The following is a 16,086-nucleotide window of genomic DNA, read 5'->3' as shown; positions in this document are numbered from 1 at the left end:
TATATGCAGTTCGATAATAAATTTACTTTGGACTTTGATTTATTATCCCTCTCAACCCCCATTCTTCCGGCATCTCCCTGTAACATTTGACACCGTGACTAAACAAGAACCTATCAACTTCCATTTTAAATTTACCCAATCACATGGCCTCCACAGATTCACCACACTATGGCTAAAAATAATTCCTCACCTCTGTGTTAACTGGATGTCCCTCTATTCTGAGGAGGTGCCCTCTAGTCCTAGACTCCCCCACTGCAGGAAACATCCTCGCAACATCCACTCTATCTAGGCCTTTCAATATTCAATAGATTTCAATAATATCCCATGCCAAAAGGTCTTGGTCCGAAATGTCGACTGTACTCTTTTCCATAGATGCTGCCTGGCCTGCATTTTGTGTGTGCTGTTTCAGTAATATCTCCTTCATTCTTCTGAACTCCAGCAAGTACAGGCCCAGAGCCAAAACTCCTCATACATTAACCCTTTCATTCCCAGAAGCATTCTTCTGAACATCCTCTGGACTCTCTATAATGTCAGCACATCTTTTCTCAGATCAGGGACCCAAAACTGCTCACAATACTCCACGTGCTGTCTGGCCAACACCTTATAAATCCTCAGCGTTACATCCTTGCTTTGATATTCTAGTCCTCTTGAAATCAATGCAAACATTGCATTTGCCTTCCTTACCACTGACTCAATCAGCAATTTAACCTTCAGGGAATCCTGCGCGTGGATTCCCAAGTCCCTTTGTCTTTAATTAGTAGTTAAAAAGGTACAGAAATACAACCACCACCTGAGTAACAAATTATGTATTTAAATGAAATGAAATACAGAAAAGATTAGAATACTATCAGTACCACTACAGTATAATTAAACTGCCTTAATGGAGTATGCCATGTACGCTGCCACATTCTCTTGATTGACTATAAATGAACAAAAGTTCAACACGTCATCTAATGTAGATAATAGACTGCCTTCACACAATGCTATTGATGACTGCATCCTCCAAATCTTCATTTTCATTGTAACATTCAAAATTAGTGTTAAAAACCTTCAAATTCTTCGTAGTTCCCAATCTGTATCAGCAATGACACAAGGATCATTCCCTAAGTGAATCCCTTGTCCATTCATCCCTTCCCACTGATCTTCCTCCTGGCACTTATCCTTGCAAGTGAAACAAGTTCTACACCTGCCCCGACACCTCCTCCCTCACTCTTAAAATAACAATCCATTATGGAATTGAAGAAATAGAAAGTGGAGTGAAGGAAATCAGTAGTGATCGTCATCAGATACATAGGATGAAATTGTATTTTTTTTTTAAGTCTAGTCATTGGTAAAGACCACAAATCTCCTAGATTGCTATAAAAAGCCAGTGTAGATCATCTTACCCACCTCAACTCTTAACTGATTCCAGAATCTATGGACTCGCTTTCAAGGACTCTATGAATCATGTTCATAGCATTCTTTATTTAATTAATTATTTATCATTATTATTTTGTATTTGCACAGTTGGTCTTCTTTTATACATTGATTGTCATTTTTGGCATGCATTATTGCTTTTCATTGATTCTATAGTACTACTTTGTTCTACTGTAATGCCTGCAAAAATAAATTTCAGGATGCTGTTCAGTCATTTAGTTGAGTCCGACTCTTCGTGACCTCATGGACCGTAGAATCCACAGGTTTTCATGGCAAAACACGGGAAGTAGATTGCCAGGCCTTTCTTCCGTGCAGATACTGCTGCTGCCCAGGTTGGGACCCGGCTGGTTTGATCTCGGGACCATCTGCCTTCAAGTCCAGTGCTGAAGCCACTACACCACCAGCTGGCCCAACATACAAATACTTCGAAAATAAATTTACTTCGAATTTTGAAAAGCCTCCTGGTTCACCAATACTCTTCAGGGAAGAAAACCTGCTGCCCTCACTGTCTGATCGATACACAAACACGAAGAAATGGGAAGGAGAAATTCCAGAGATAAGGATTTAAAACCAGAATGCAAACTTTAAGACTGCAATGCTTGGCTGGAATCTAATGTAGGGCAATTGGCAGAGGTCTATGGGTGGGGACACAGCCTTGGGTGAAGATATTGTTATTCACATATGCTTTGGGGATGACGACACACAGAAATATTCTGGCAAAATTTTCACTTCCTCATGCAATCGCAGCAGACACTGACGCCACATTGTGATCTCTTCACATGTCTGATTGATAGACTTACCATGGGTCAATAATAAAACCTTTCCCGGTCTTTCTGGTCTTCCTGCTCTTGCCATACAAATATTGTACAATTGCCCTGTTGCATATTAGGGAAATGTAATTACTTTTTTACTAATTGCACTCTTTGTCCTTACAGACTAGATGTCATGTGGTTTCATGCCAAACTTTGTACAGCTTTAGAATCCACCTCAGAGCACTCAGAATGAAACAGAAACGCTGTTGATTTCAGACAATTTCTCTGTGATATTCATCCTATTATCCAGAACAGCAATGCTACCAAAGCTGGCATTGAACATAAAGATTTAATCTACATGCCTTTGTCACTGGCTGAAACAATGAGTCCTTGGAATAAAACTTTGATATCTTTGGCCCAAAGCAATCCACAGTGATAAACGCAGACACCACACACTAGTCAGCCACTGGCTTCACCTGTAACTCTCTCGCATCCCTGAACAGACTTGTGCTGCAGTCCTGAGTGAATTTAACTCCATTACTGAAAGAAAGTTTCTCGCCAAACTTGCAAATGTTGATAATTGTGCATGTACAATAAATACATAGATTCAATATATGAACAGTCATAAAGTTATAGAGTCTACAGCTCAGAAACAGGCCATTCGGCCCATCTAGTCCACATCAAATTGACCTGCATAGTCCCATCTAATCTTCCATAACTCTCTCATTCATGTACCTATTCAGATTTTCCTTAAACATTGCAATTGAACCTATATCCACCGCTTCTGCTGGCAGCTCATTCAACACCCACATCATTCTCTGAGTGAAAAAGTTCCCACTCGAGTCCCCCTTAAATATTTCAGCTTTTGGCCCAAATCTATGACTTCTGGTTCTAGTCTCACCCAACCTCAGGGGAAAAATAGTCAGCATGTATTACCCAATCTACAAACGTGTATATCCCTCATAATTTTGGATACCTCTGGAAGATCTTCCCTTAATCTCCTACGTTCCAGGAAACAAAGTCCCACCCTGTTCAACCTTTCCCTGTATCTCAGGTCCTCAAGCCCCAGCATATCATCATAAATTGTCTCTAAACTCCTTCAAGCTCAAGTTGGTCAGAAATACAAAGAAATAGCTTGCAATTATAACATAGGCAGGGACATTCAGTTGCCAAGCCAGTTCCACTTTTCCATCAGCTCTGCCACACTACAACTACAAGACAACACAACAAATGTATTATTTTGGGAATGCAATCACTGTTATCATACAGGAAAGATGGCTGCTGAGCTATGTGCACCATGTTCCCAAAGAGATTCTGCAGATACTGGAAATCCCAGTTACACAAACAAAATGCTAGAGGAACTCAGCAGGTCACACATCTATGGAAAGGAATAAAGAGTTGCTGTTTCAGGCTGAGACCTTTCATCGATTCCCAGCCCAAAATGGCAATTCTTTATTCCTTTCCATTGATGCTGTTTTGAGTTCCTCCAGCATGTTGTTGTGTTACGAAGGTGATAAGTAAATATTCTCTTAGTGATGTTGGTCAAAGGAGAAATATTGGCCAGAAAATGATCAAAATCAGCAAGGGAAGGATTCATTAACTGAAATATCCTCCAAAAACACTCAGAACCACACAGGCTTGACGTGATCCAAAGTTATGTTTAGTTAACCTCAATAACAACTTTCTAAAGGCATTGAGAGGAATCAAAAGAATAAAAAATCACTTGTAAAAGTTTACTGAGAAGTCTCACCTTGTTTTCAAGAGTGAATTTGGTAAATAATATACAAAAATCTGAGCTGTAATTAAATGGCAATTAATGTTGATTAATCTGCTACTGCAAAGTCAGGATTCTAGATTATTTATTGTCATTTGTCAGTACACAAGTGTAAAGCAGAACAAAATAATTGTTACTCCAGATACAATGCAGTATTAAAAAACAATTAAAAACCACAATAAATATCAATATATAACATTAGTTTACACACACAAAGAGATTTATGTGTGTAAAGTGGTGCTAGATAGAGGAGTATCTGTACATAAGGTGACTCTGACAGTAAATGGTAATGTAATGGTAGTGGGCAATGTGGTGGGGTGAGTTAATGGGTAGAGGTGCTGATCAGCCAGATGGTCTGGCAGAAGTAACTGTTTTTGAGTCTGGTGGTCCTGGCCTGGATGCTGCATGGCTTCTTCTATGTTAAGAGTGGGACAAACAGTCCATGAGCAGGGTGGGTAAGATCTATAATGATATTGCTCAAATGTCAAACTCAAATTTATTGTCATTCAACCATAAAAATGTATACTGCCAAATGAAACAATGTACCGCCAGTCCAAAGTACACAATACAGTACATATAACGTATTATATTTTCTGAAGCCCAATACGCAACCTTTTAGGAACAGTTTCTTACTCGCCGCCATCTTTATACTAGTTTTTTCCATATATACAATATGTCGTTTGTTGGTGGGTAACTGGTACCAGAGATGTATTGGGCAGGTTTAATTGCCCGTGTGCAACTGTGCTGTCTGCCACAGTGCAGTTTCCATACCACACAATGATGCAGTATGTTAGGATGCTCTCAACTGCACATTTATAGAAAGTCAGGAATTTTGTTGTGCATAGTCCAGCTCCCTTCATCTTCCTTAGGAAGTAGAGGTGTTGATGAGATTTTGCAACTGTGCAGGATGTGCTCTGGGACCATGATGCTAACTCCTAGCAGTCTGAAACTTTCTTTTGTGCGTAGGCAAGTGGGAGAATCTGAGAAAAGCTGATGAGAATTGGGGAGGAATAAAAACGGAATTAATGTACAATTAGTGCAAATAGGCCAATGTTAGTGACATATGCACAAGTGCAGTCAAAAACTTACCAGCACCAGCATCACGAAGGGGCTGATGGTCAGTGTAGAGTGCGGGGGCCAAAGGGCCACTTTATGTGTGGTGTTTCTATGACTACGACTGGTAATTTTTGTTGCACGAGATTTTGAAAACCTATGGGACTAAGGGTGGAAGGCAGGCATGTGGGGTAAGGTTCAGAATCAGGTTTATTATTACTGACATAGGTCATGAAATTTGTTATTTTGCAGCAGCAAGTACAATGCAAAGACATAAAATTTAATATGTTCCATAAATCAATATACTGCTGTCTGGAAGGAGTTTGTACGTTTCACCCCCCCCCCCCCCCGTGACTAAGTGGGTTTCCTCCGGGTGGTCCGGTTTCCTCCCACAGTCCAAAGATGTACCAGTTTCTAGGTAAATTGGTCATTACAAATTACCCCATGAGTAGGCTGGGATTAAATTGGGGGATTGCTGGGCAGTATGGCCAGAGGGCAGTAAGGGCCTATTCCACACTATATCTCAATATATAAATAACTAAAATTAATAACAGTTTAGTGTTCATGGACAGTTAAGAAATCCGATGGCTCAGAGGAAGCTGCTGCCAATGATTCTAATACATAAATGCACAGCAAGTTTGATGGGCCAAATCAGTTTATTATTGCAGATCAGAATCAGGCTTATTACCATTGACATGTCATTATTTTTTTTGGTTCTGCAGCAGTAAATCAGGGCAAGACATAAAATTTACTCTAAGATACAAATAAATAAATACTGTTCTGAAGGCAGAATGGAAGAAGCTGTTCCTGAAAGGTTGAGTGCGGGTCTTCAGGCTCCTGTACCTCCTCCCCAATGTTAGAAATAAGAAGAGGGTGTGTCCCAGATGTTGAGGGTCTGTAATAATAATTGTCACATATACAGAGATACAGTAAAGAACTTTGTTCAGACTGAACATTCCCAAGTGGGACACTGAGGTAGCAAGAAGAGAAGGCAGAAAATGGTGTCACAGTTACAGTGCACGGAGACAAGTGCGGTGCGAGGGCCATAACGAGGTAGATGGAGAGATACGGAGTTCGTCTTTTAGTCGAAGTAACAGGGGAAGCATTGGGCATTATTACAATCAACCTGGTTATACAGACCAAGTGCTGCAAACTGAGGATTAGGCCCAACCACTTGCCGCTCCTCCAACACTCTAGGGTAAAATGAGTTCATGGCATACAGAAGAGCTATTTAGGATTTCGAGAACTAATTCCGAGCCGCAACTAAAAGACAATTAATTAAGCGCGTGGACCGCAGTGACCGATGACACTCACTCACTCAGAGTTCATTCCTTTAAGACGCAGCTGTACATATTGTCGTGTGAAGAGATTTTATTTTAGCTCAAATGCTAAATTTCTACTGCTTGTATGAACTGGACTTTGCCTTTGTGTCCAGCCATTTCCGCCTCACAAACTCTTCCCACTTTCCTTCAGCCCTTCAGTGGCTTTTCATTGAGACAAAGAAGAAAGCTTACTCACCCGTCAGTTAACGCCGGGTCAAAGAGGAATCTGATCGCGATTCTGTCTAAAAGTCTTCCAGCTCCAGGCACCCGCGGCTCAGTGCGCTCAGGGCGGGGGGCGGCCACTGTAAGGGACATGCAAAAAAAAAGCAGGGATTAAAACTTGGTGCAAACAACGTGGATCGCTGAACAACCTCTCAGATCCCCTTTCCTGCCGCTGATGTCAGCACACCGGACGAAAATTTCTCTCAGCCACTTCATTGGTTACAGTGAAACCGTTTGAGGGAGTTCCCTGAGGGATTTTTGCCAAGATCACGCTCCCTCTATCCTGCTAACATTTCCAGCGTGGAGACTAACTCCACCTCCACCAGTATCCCACCTACAACTTACAGAATCAAACACCCTACTGTGTGGGAATCACTTCTATCCTGGTAGCTTGACAGTTTTAAGTTATCACGTCCACCTCAACCCCCAAATTTTTTTTTGCTGTTGTAACGGTGTCTCTGCTTCGATCTTTTTAATCTGTGAGTATAAGCAAGCACAAGGACAACACATCACTTGTTTGGCGGGTTAATTAAACTAGCTCTTGAGCTCTGCTTCTAAAAGAACCAGACTCTGTCTTTAAATGCAGTTGTTTTTCCCAACATGACCCCAAGATTTCACCAATCGCTGCTTTCCTCCAAGTTATCAGAACTGCCTCCATACACCTGTAACTTCAAAGTTCAAAGTAAATTTATATTGAAACTAATAACGTCACCATAAACTCTACTACCTTGAGATTCATTTCCTTGAAGGCATTCACAGTAAAACAAAGAAAATACAAACACAAAAAAAAATTTGAAAATAAATTGTACTGAAAACATGAGTTGTGGAGCCCTTTAAAATGAGTCTATAGTTTTTGGGATCAGCTTGAAGTTGAGATGAGTGATGTTACCCACCCTGGGTCAGAAGCCTGATGGCTGAATGTTAACAACTTTTCCCGAACCCAAAGCTCCTGTACCTCCGTCCTGATGGCAGTAGTGTGTGGCTTGGATGGTGGGGATCATTGATGATGGATGCTGCTTTCTTGTGGCAGAGATCACTGCAGATGTGCTCACTGGTGGGGAAGGTTTTGCCTGTGATGGCCTAGACTGCATCCACCACTTTTTGTAGGTTTTTCCATTCTTGGGCATTGGTGTTTCCATACTGGGTTGAGATGCAACCACAGGATACTCTTCTCTACGCACTTAGAGAATTTTGTCAAAGTTTTAGATGTCATGCCGTATATGTTTAACCTTTAAATATGCAGAGTATTTTTACTGTGATGTTTATGTTACAAGCAGATAGAGGAACAACATCTCCAATTCCCACTTGGTAGTGTCCAACATGATGGCATCAACATCAATTTCCCTAACTTCATATAAGCATATAACATATAATGTTATATAACATATAACTTCTGATAACTACTCCCCTCTGTACCCCTTATTTTGCCATTATCCATCCAGTCCCATCACCCCATCTCTTCCCCCCTCACACTCACTCTTTTGGTTTGCCTATCACCCACAATTTCCTCCCTCAGGATTCTCTCTACATCCCCTTCTGTATATTCCACGATCCACTGTCCGTCTTCTTTAGCCCTTTGTCATTTGCCTCAATCATTACCACTCTTCTGCTCTCTTTCACCTGCCTATCATTCATGCTCACCCGGATCTACCCATCACCTGCTAGCTCATGCTCCACATTTTTATATGGCTACTCACCCTCTTTCTCTCCGGTCTAGATGAAGGGTCTCAACCTGCAAATGTTGACTGTCCACATCCCTCCACAGATGCTGCCTGACCTACCAAGTTCCCCTAGCATTTTGTGTGTTGTATTCTTACAAATACTTCAGTGTTCAATGTCTCATGACCTTAAAACAGTGTGTTTATATATAAAAACACAGAACTCTTCCTATTGATTTTTTTTTAGAATGACTAGTGCTGTATGTGGGGTGGGGGGGGGGGGGGCAGTGTGGCATCATGGGAACCACAGCACCAAAACAGATAGTGGAGCAGTTGTGGAGGAAGATATTGTAAAGCTTATGTATGAGGGGTGATTGATAAGTTTGTGGCCTAAGGTAGAAGGAGTCAATTTTAGAAAACCTAGCACATTTATTTTTCAACATAGTCCCCTCCTACATTTACACACTTAGTCCAGCGGTCATTGAGCATACGGATCCCTTCTTTGAAGAAGTGGTCCACAGCAGAGGTGATTGATAAGTTTGTGGCCTAAGGTAGAAGAAGATGAGTTATTAACTTCAAACTTTCTGCATTATCACTCAAAGAGTTGAACTACACGTGCATGTAACAAGAGCGTCTTGAACCTCCAGGTGGTCCACAGCAGGAGTGATTGATAACCTTGTGGCCTATGGAGAAGGGCACGAGTTATACAGCTCTCATTACATGCACATGCAGTTCAACTCTTTGATAATGCAGAAAGTTTTGAAGTTAATAACTCATCTCCTCCAACCTAGGGCCACAAACTTAACAATCACCCCTGCTGTAGCCCACTTCTGGAGGTCCAAGATGCCGACTTCTACAAAGAAGGGATCCATATGCTCCACGACCACTGAACTAAGTGTGTAAATGTAGGAAAAATAAATGTGCTAGGTTTTCTAAAAATCTACCTTAGGCCACGAACTTATCAATTGACCCTTGTATAAAGGCAGGAAGCAAATAGTTGAGCATGTTGGGACTAAGATTCTGAGCTGCGTATATTTCAATGCAAAGGGTATTATAGGAAAGGCAGATGAGCGTATTTAATGGATCAGCATGTGCATTTATGGCATTGTAGCTATTGGTGGGACTTGGTTGCAGGAGGGACAGGACTCAGAAATCAATGTTTCATGGTTCCGTTGTTTTAGACGTGATAGAGTGGGAGTGAATAAAGGGAGAGGGGTGGCATTACTAGTCATGGGTAATGTCACAACAGTGCTCAGAACAGATTGGAGAGCTCATCTACTGAGGTGTTATGGGTATAACTGAGGAACAAGAAAGGTATGGCCATATTAATGGGATTATATTATAGATCACCTAACAGTCCACAGGAGTGATAGTAGGTGTTGTAACTTTCTACATATTGACTGGTGCTCCAATACTGTAAAAGGGCTGAATGGGAAAGAGTTTGTCAAATGTGTTCAGGAAAGTTTCATTGATCAATACATACAAGTCCCATCTAGAAAGAATGTGATACTAGATCTCCTGTTAAGGAATGAAACAGAGCAAGAGAAGGGGAACACTAGTGGTCATAATGCCATTAGCTTCAAGGTAATTATGGAAAAGAATAGGTCTGGTCCTCGGGTTAAGATATGGAAATTGGAGGAAGGTTAATTTTTGAGGGTGCCTGAACAGATACGGAAAGTGTTGATTGAAACAGGTTGGTTTTTTTTAGTAGGTTGGAAGCCTTCAGAAGTGAAATGTGTGAGTAGAGAGTTTGTGTGTTCCTGCCAGAATAAAAGGCAAGGATAGCAGGTTTATGGAACCTTGGTTTTCAAGAGATTTTGAGGCCCTGGTTACGAGAACGAAAGAGATACATAGCAGTTATAGGTAGGTAGGACCAAATGATGTACTTGAGGAGTATAATAAATGCTCTTGTACTTAAGAAAAAGCCCAGGAGGGCTAAGACATGAGGTTGATCTAGCAGACAAAGTGATGTATTCACTCAGGAGACAGACTCAGAGTCTATAGAATTGAAGCTAAGCAGCAGTGAGATTATGTACCCTATATAGATTACTGAGGAGGAAGTGTTTGCTGTCTAGAGGAAAATTAGGGTGGATAAATCCCCAGGGCCTGACAAGATGTTCCTTCCAACCCTGCATGTGGCTAGTGCAGAAAATGCCCTTGCAGAGATATTTAAAAAATCATTAGCCATGGGTGAAGTGGTGTGGGTTGGAGGATAGCTAATATTGTTCCATTGTTGAAGATAGATCTCTAAGAATAAGCCGGGAAATTATTGGAAGGCAAGCTTGACATCAGTAATGGGAAAGTTATTGGAAGATATTCTAATGAACCAGATACTTAAGTATTTGGATAGACAGGGACTGATTAGGGATAGTCAACATGGCTTTGTGCACTTTATGTCACGTCTAACCAATCTTATAGAGTGTTTCAAGGAATTTACCAGGAAAGCTATGAAGGCAAGGCAGTGGATATTTCTACATGGACTTTAGTAAGGCCTTTGACAAGGTCCTGTATGGGAAGTCAGTCTAGAAGGTTCAGTCACTTAGCATTCAAAATGAGGGAGTAAATTGGATTAGACATTGGCTTCTCAGGAGAAGACAGAGAGTGGTAGTAGATGGCTGCTTCTCTGACTGGAGGCCTGTGACTAGTTGGGTGTCATCGGAATCTGTGCTGGGTCTGTTGTTGTTTGTCATCTATATCAATGAACTGGATGATAATGTGGTAAACTGGATCAGCTAACTTGCCAGATGGCACCAAGACAGGGAGTGAGGAAAAGTTCTCAAAGCTTGCTGTGGGATCTGGACCAGCTAGGAATATGGGCTGAAAAACAGCTGATGGAATTTAATGAAAGAGTGAGGTTTGCACTTCTGGGGGGAACCAGTCAGCATAGGTCTAAAATGGTGAGCAGTAGGGCATTGAGGAATTCATTGAAAGTGATATCACAGGTAGATAGGGTCACAAAGATAGATTTTGGCACTTTGGCCTTCATAAATCAGTATATTGGGATGTTATGTTGAAGTTGCATAAGATGTTGGTGAGACCTAATTTGAAGCATTGTGTCCACTTTGATCACTAAAATTACAGGAAAGAAGTAAATAAGTTTGGACGAGTCCAGAGAAAACTTACAAGGATCTTGCTGGCACTTAAGGACCTGATGTATAGGGAAAGGTTGAATAGGTTAGGACTTTATTCCCTAGAGCATAGAAGATTGAGGGGAGATTTGATAGAGGTATAGAAAATTATAAATGGTATATATAGGGTAAATGCAAGCAGGCTTTTTCCACTAAGGTTGGGTGAGACTATAACAAGAAGTCATTGGTTAAGGGTGAAAGTTGAAATGCTTAAGAATAACATAAGGGGGGGCTTCTTCACTCAGAGGGTGGTGAGTATGTGGAACAAGCTGCTAGCAGAAATGGTGGCTTTAAGAGAAATTTGGATGGGTACAAAGATGGGAGGGGTATGCAGGACTATGATCTGGGTGCAGGTCAATGGGACTAGGCTGATCAATGGTTTGGCATGGGCTAGATGAGACTCAATGATTACTTATTGATGCTGTATTCAAGGAGTTATCCATCACAGAGTCACAATGTGATGCACTGGTACATGTCCATAAAACTCTGTGAAAGCATCAACAGAAGGAGGCATCTTTTATCAAGGATCATCACCAACCAAGTCATGCCTTCTTCTCAATGCTACTATCAAGCAGGAGGTACAGAAGCTTGAAGTTTCACACCACCAGGTTCAACAATAATTGGGTTCATGAACCAACCAGCACAACCTTATGCCTCACTCAGCAATGAACACTACCAACCACTTCTTGCAGAATCAGGTGTTTTGTGTTTTGCACTGACATCTTGCAATCTGTTTCTTCACTGTATAATTTCTGTTTTCTCCAATGCCTGTGCCTACATGCCAGTGATGCTGCTGCAAGCAAGTTTACATTGTATCTGTACTTCACCGTACTTGTGTATATGACTTGACTTGATGAAATTCCTGGCCTCATCCTGTCACAGATACTCTCTTTATCCCATCCATCCATACCCCATTCTCCGTGCAGCTTGAAACTGACTTATTATGTCTCTTGAAAACCAAGATGATGCATTTGCTGGAAATCTGAAATAAAACAGCAGGTCCAGTTACAGTGGCTGAAAGAGAATGGAGTCAACGTCTTGGCTCATAGACCAATTGCTATTTTCTCTTTTCCTAGTTCTAATGGAGAATGTTTGCCCTAAGACATTAACTCTGTTTCTCTTTCTGCAAGGGCTGCTTGACCCAGTAAACATTTCCAGCAATTTCCATTTTTATGATAGATAATCCTCAATACCTGCTGTGTTTTTCAATTAACTCATTAAACCCTCATGGATCAAGGCAGTATTTGTCCTCATTGAAGTGACAGTAGTGAACAGCTTCATGTTCCTCCTGATCATTAACATCTCAGAAGATCTACCTGGGCCCAACACATTGGTGCAAGCAGTTACACTTCATTCAGATTTATTTTTTTTATTGAACTTTCAAATAATTACAGAAGGAAAAAAAAATATCAACCCTTCCCCCCCCCCCCCCCCAACATATCCCTGTAGAAAGAGAAAAAAGAAAGAAAGAAAGGAGTGCCTGGATATCGGAAGATCCCCACATGCTCCACGGAGTTCATAATAGCTTTAGTATATATATTTATTTCTTTCCCCAAATAACCAATAATTTTATCTTCGGAGCACCTATATATTGAATCCTATCTTTTGTAAATAAGGGCACCAAATTTTCAGAAATATTTCATATTTATCTCTTAAGTTATAAGTAATTTTCTCAAGTGGAATGCAGCTGAAGGTTTCATTCTTCCAACGATCTATACTTAACTATGAATCCGATTTCCATGTAACTGCAATAGCCTTTTTGGCTACTGCCAATGCAATTTTTATGAATTCCTTCTGGTATTTATTCAGTTTGGATTTCGGTTTTATCCCTTCAATATCGTCTAGTAAAAATAATGTTGGATTATGTGGAAGTTGTGTTCCAATAATTTGTTCCAATAAAACTCTTAAATTTGTCCAAAAAGGTTGAATTTTAAAACAAGACCAAGTACAGTGTAAAAAAAGTACCAATTTCTTGATTACATCGGAAACATTGATCAGATAAATTTGGGTTTAATTTATTTATTTTTTGTGGTGTAATATATAATTGATGTTAAAAATTATATTGCGCTAATCTTAACCGGACATTTGTTGTACCAATACAATTACCGCAGAAGTTTTTTCAAGAGTTAAATAAATGTGTGAGGAAGTTCCTTTGGAAAGGCAAGATGTCAAGAATATCATTGGAAAAATTGACATGGAAATTTGACCTAGGAGGGTTACAACTTCCAAACTTTAATTATTATTAAGCAAATCAACTTAGATTTATTGCATCTTTTTTTGATGAAAATAAATGAGCATGGATTAGAATAGAATTAGATAAAATAGGAGAAAATATACCAGAAGATTTTATATATAAGTGGGAATCTAAATGGATAAGGGAAAAGAATCTCCTATATTAAAACATTTGATTGATTTATGGGACAAGATAAATGTTGATGATGAGATAAAGAAATCTTTATTAGCAAAGAGACCTTTAATTCAAAATAAACTTATTCCTTTTACAATGGATAACCAACTTTTATACAATTGGTTTCAAAAATGGATTAGATATATAGAAGATTGTTTTGAAGGAGGTATATTAATGTCATTTGATCAATTAAAGAATAAATACAAAATATCAAACAACACTGTTTTGTTATTTCCAATTAAGGGCTTATTTAAGAGATAAATTGGGTCAAACAATGTTATTGCCAAAACCTAATGAAATCGAAACTTTAATTCAAAAAGGAAAAATTAAAAAATGTATTTCTTGTATGTATAGTTTGATTCAAAAACAGGCAATTAAACAAGGAATTCATAAGTCAAGACAAAAATGGGAAAGTGATTTGAATATTAAAATTGAAGACACAAGTTGGTCAAGACTATGTCTTGACAGTATGACAAATACAACTTCATTCAGATTTTGAGGAGATTTGGTATGTTACCAAAGAGTCTAGCAACTTTCTACAGATGGACCACAGATAGCATTCAGGTATCTTGCCTCACCACCTCATATAGAGGCTCTAATGCATGGAATTGCAAGAAGCTGCAGAGAGATGAAGACTGGCATAAACCTTCCCACCGTCAGGACATCTTCAAAAGACAGTGCATCCAGAAGGTGGAATCCATCAGTAAAGTCACTCACTATCCAAGACATGCTCTGTGCTCATTATGTCATAAGGTAACAGGAGGCAGGACCCAAGCACAGGACACGGGCACTGAAGTACTAGGGGCAGGACAGGACAACTAAATGATAGACAAGATGTGGTGACCATGGTGTGCATGAGGGACATGACATTCAAGGTGATTCTGGGGTTCTGGGAGAGTCTTAGAGTTCAGGCAAGGCAGGATCCCAGAGTTCACTGGGCAGGCTCCATAACTCCCAGGCAGGAACACAGGGGTCCATGCAGGTCACAGGGCACCTGGGTAGGTTGCAGGGCACAACCCATCAGCAGCAAGGGATGGAAAGGGGCAGAGTCCCCCACCAGGCAACAGCAGCCTGGCCAGGCTTGCCCAACAGAGGCAAGGGATAGGAAGGGAACTAGGTCCCAGGTGACTACCAGACTTACTCAAAAAAAACTCCAAACCAAGACAACCCCCCAACTCCGCTCAGTCCCAGAGCCCCCTATATACACCGCCAGCCAATGGGCACCAGGTGCCCCTCCTTGAGTCCAAACAAGCCACGATGATCCACAGGTGTGACTACTTGGGCTCAAGGGTGAAAGGAGGGACAGCTACAAGACCCGGAGTCCAGAGTCCGCGGACCAGATCAAGAACCGGAATGCGGGCGCCAGACCAGACCATAACACATTACTACCATCAGGGAAGAGGTGCAGGAGCCCAAAGATCCATACTCAATATTTTTGGAACAGCTTGTTCCCCTCTGCAATCGGATCTCCAAACTGTTCATAAACCCAGCCTCGCTATTCTTCCTTCTCACTATTTATTTAGTAACTTATAGTTCTTTAAAAATTTCTTGCACTGTACTGATGCCACAAAGCAACAAATTTAATAACATGTCGGCAATAATAAAACGGATTCTCATTCTCATTTTCATTATAATCTCTGGACTTGCATTTCTAAGGGAAATGTTTTTGACAAATACTTCTGAACATTTATAAAAAGAAGACTTAAACAGGGTAAAGGCAAGGAAGATATTTTTCCTAGCTGAGGAGTCTAGAACAAAGGTCACTGTCTCAGATGAAGGTAGAGGTTATTAAGAATTTGAGGGCATGTGTTGTAGGGAGAGGTTGGGCAGGCTAGGATTGAGACAGACAGACAGACATACTTTATTGATCCCGAGGGAAATTGGGTTTCGTTACAGCCGCACCAACCAAGAATAGTGAAGAAATATAGCAATAAAAAACCATAAATAATTAAATAATAATAAGTTAATCATGCCAAGTGGAAATAAGCCCAGTCTATTGGCTCAGGGTGTCTGACACTCTGATGGAGGAGCTGTAAAGTTTGATGGCCACAGGTAGGAATGACTTCCTATGACGCTCAGCGTTACATCTCGGTGGAATGAGTCTCTGGCTGAATGTACTCCTGTGCCTAACCAGTACATTATGGAGTGGATGGGAGTCATTGTCCAAGATGGCATGCAACTTGGACATAATCCTCTTTTCAGACACCACCATCAGAGAGTCCAGTTCCACTCCCACAACATCACTGGCATTATGAATGAGTTTGTTGAGTCTGTTGGTGTCTGCTACCCTCAGCCTGCTGCCCCAGCACACAACAGCAAACATGATAGCACTGGCCACCATGGCCTCGTAGAAC

At 40.7% G+C, this 16,086-nt stretch overlaps 1 protein-coding gene across 3 annotated transcripts in view; it reads right to left on the bottom strand.

Annotated features, from left to right (window-relative positions):
• The window catches only part of cd276 (CD276 molecule), a 455,194-nt gene extending 448,443 nt beyond the window's left edge, over positions 1-6,751 (bottom strand). For 2 of the 3 annotated variants that reach the window (XM_073025039.1, XM_073025041.1), the window contains exon 1: positions 6,514-6,751. The gene's annotated coding sequence lies outside the window, so the exon portion shown is untranslated. The remainder of the gene's footprint in view (positions 1-6,513) is intronic. The other variant, XM_073025038.1, reaches the window with a different exon arrangement.
• Positions 6,752-16,086: the final 9,335 nt, after the last annotated feature.

The sequence above is a fragment of the Hemitrygon akajei genome, chromosome 21 (genome assembly GCF_048418815.1).
Source record: "Hemitrygon akajei chromosome 21, sHemAka1.3, whole genome shotgun sequence".
NCBI classification, from domain to species: domain Eukaryota; kingdom Metazoa; phylum Chordata; class Chondrichthyes; order Myliobatiformes; family Dasyatidae; genus Hemitrygon; species Hemitrygon akajei.
This window is presented reverse-complemented; position numbering and strand designations above follow the sequence as displayed.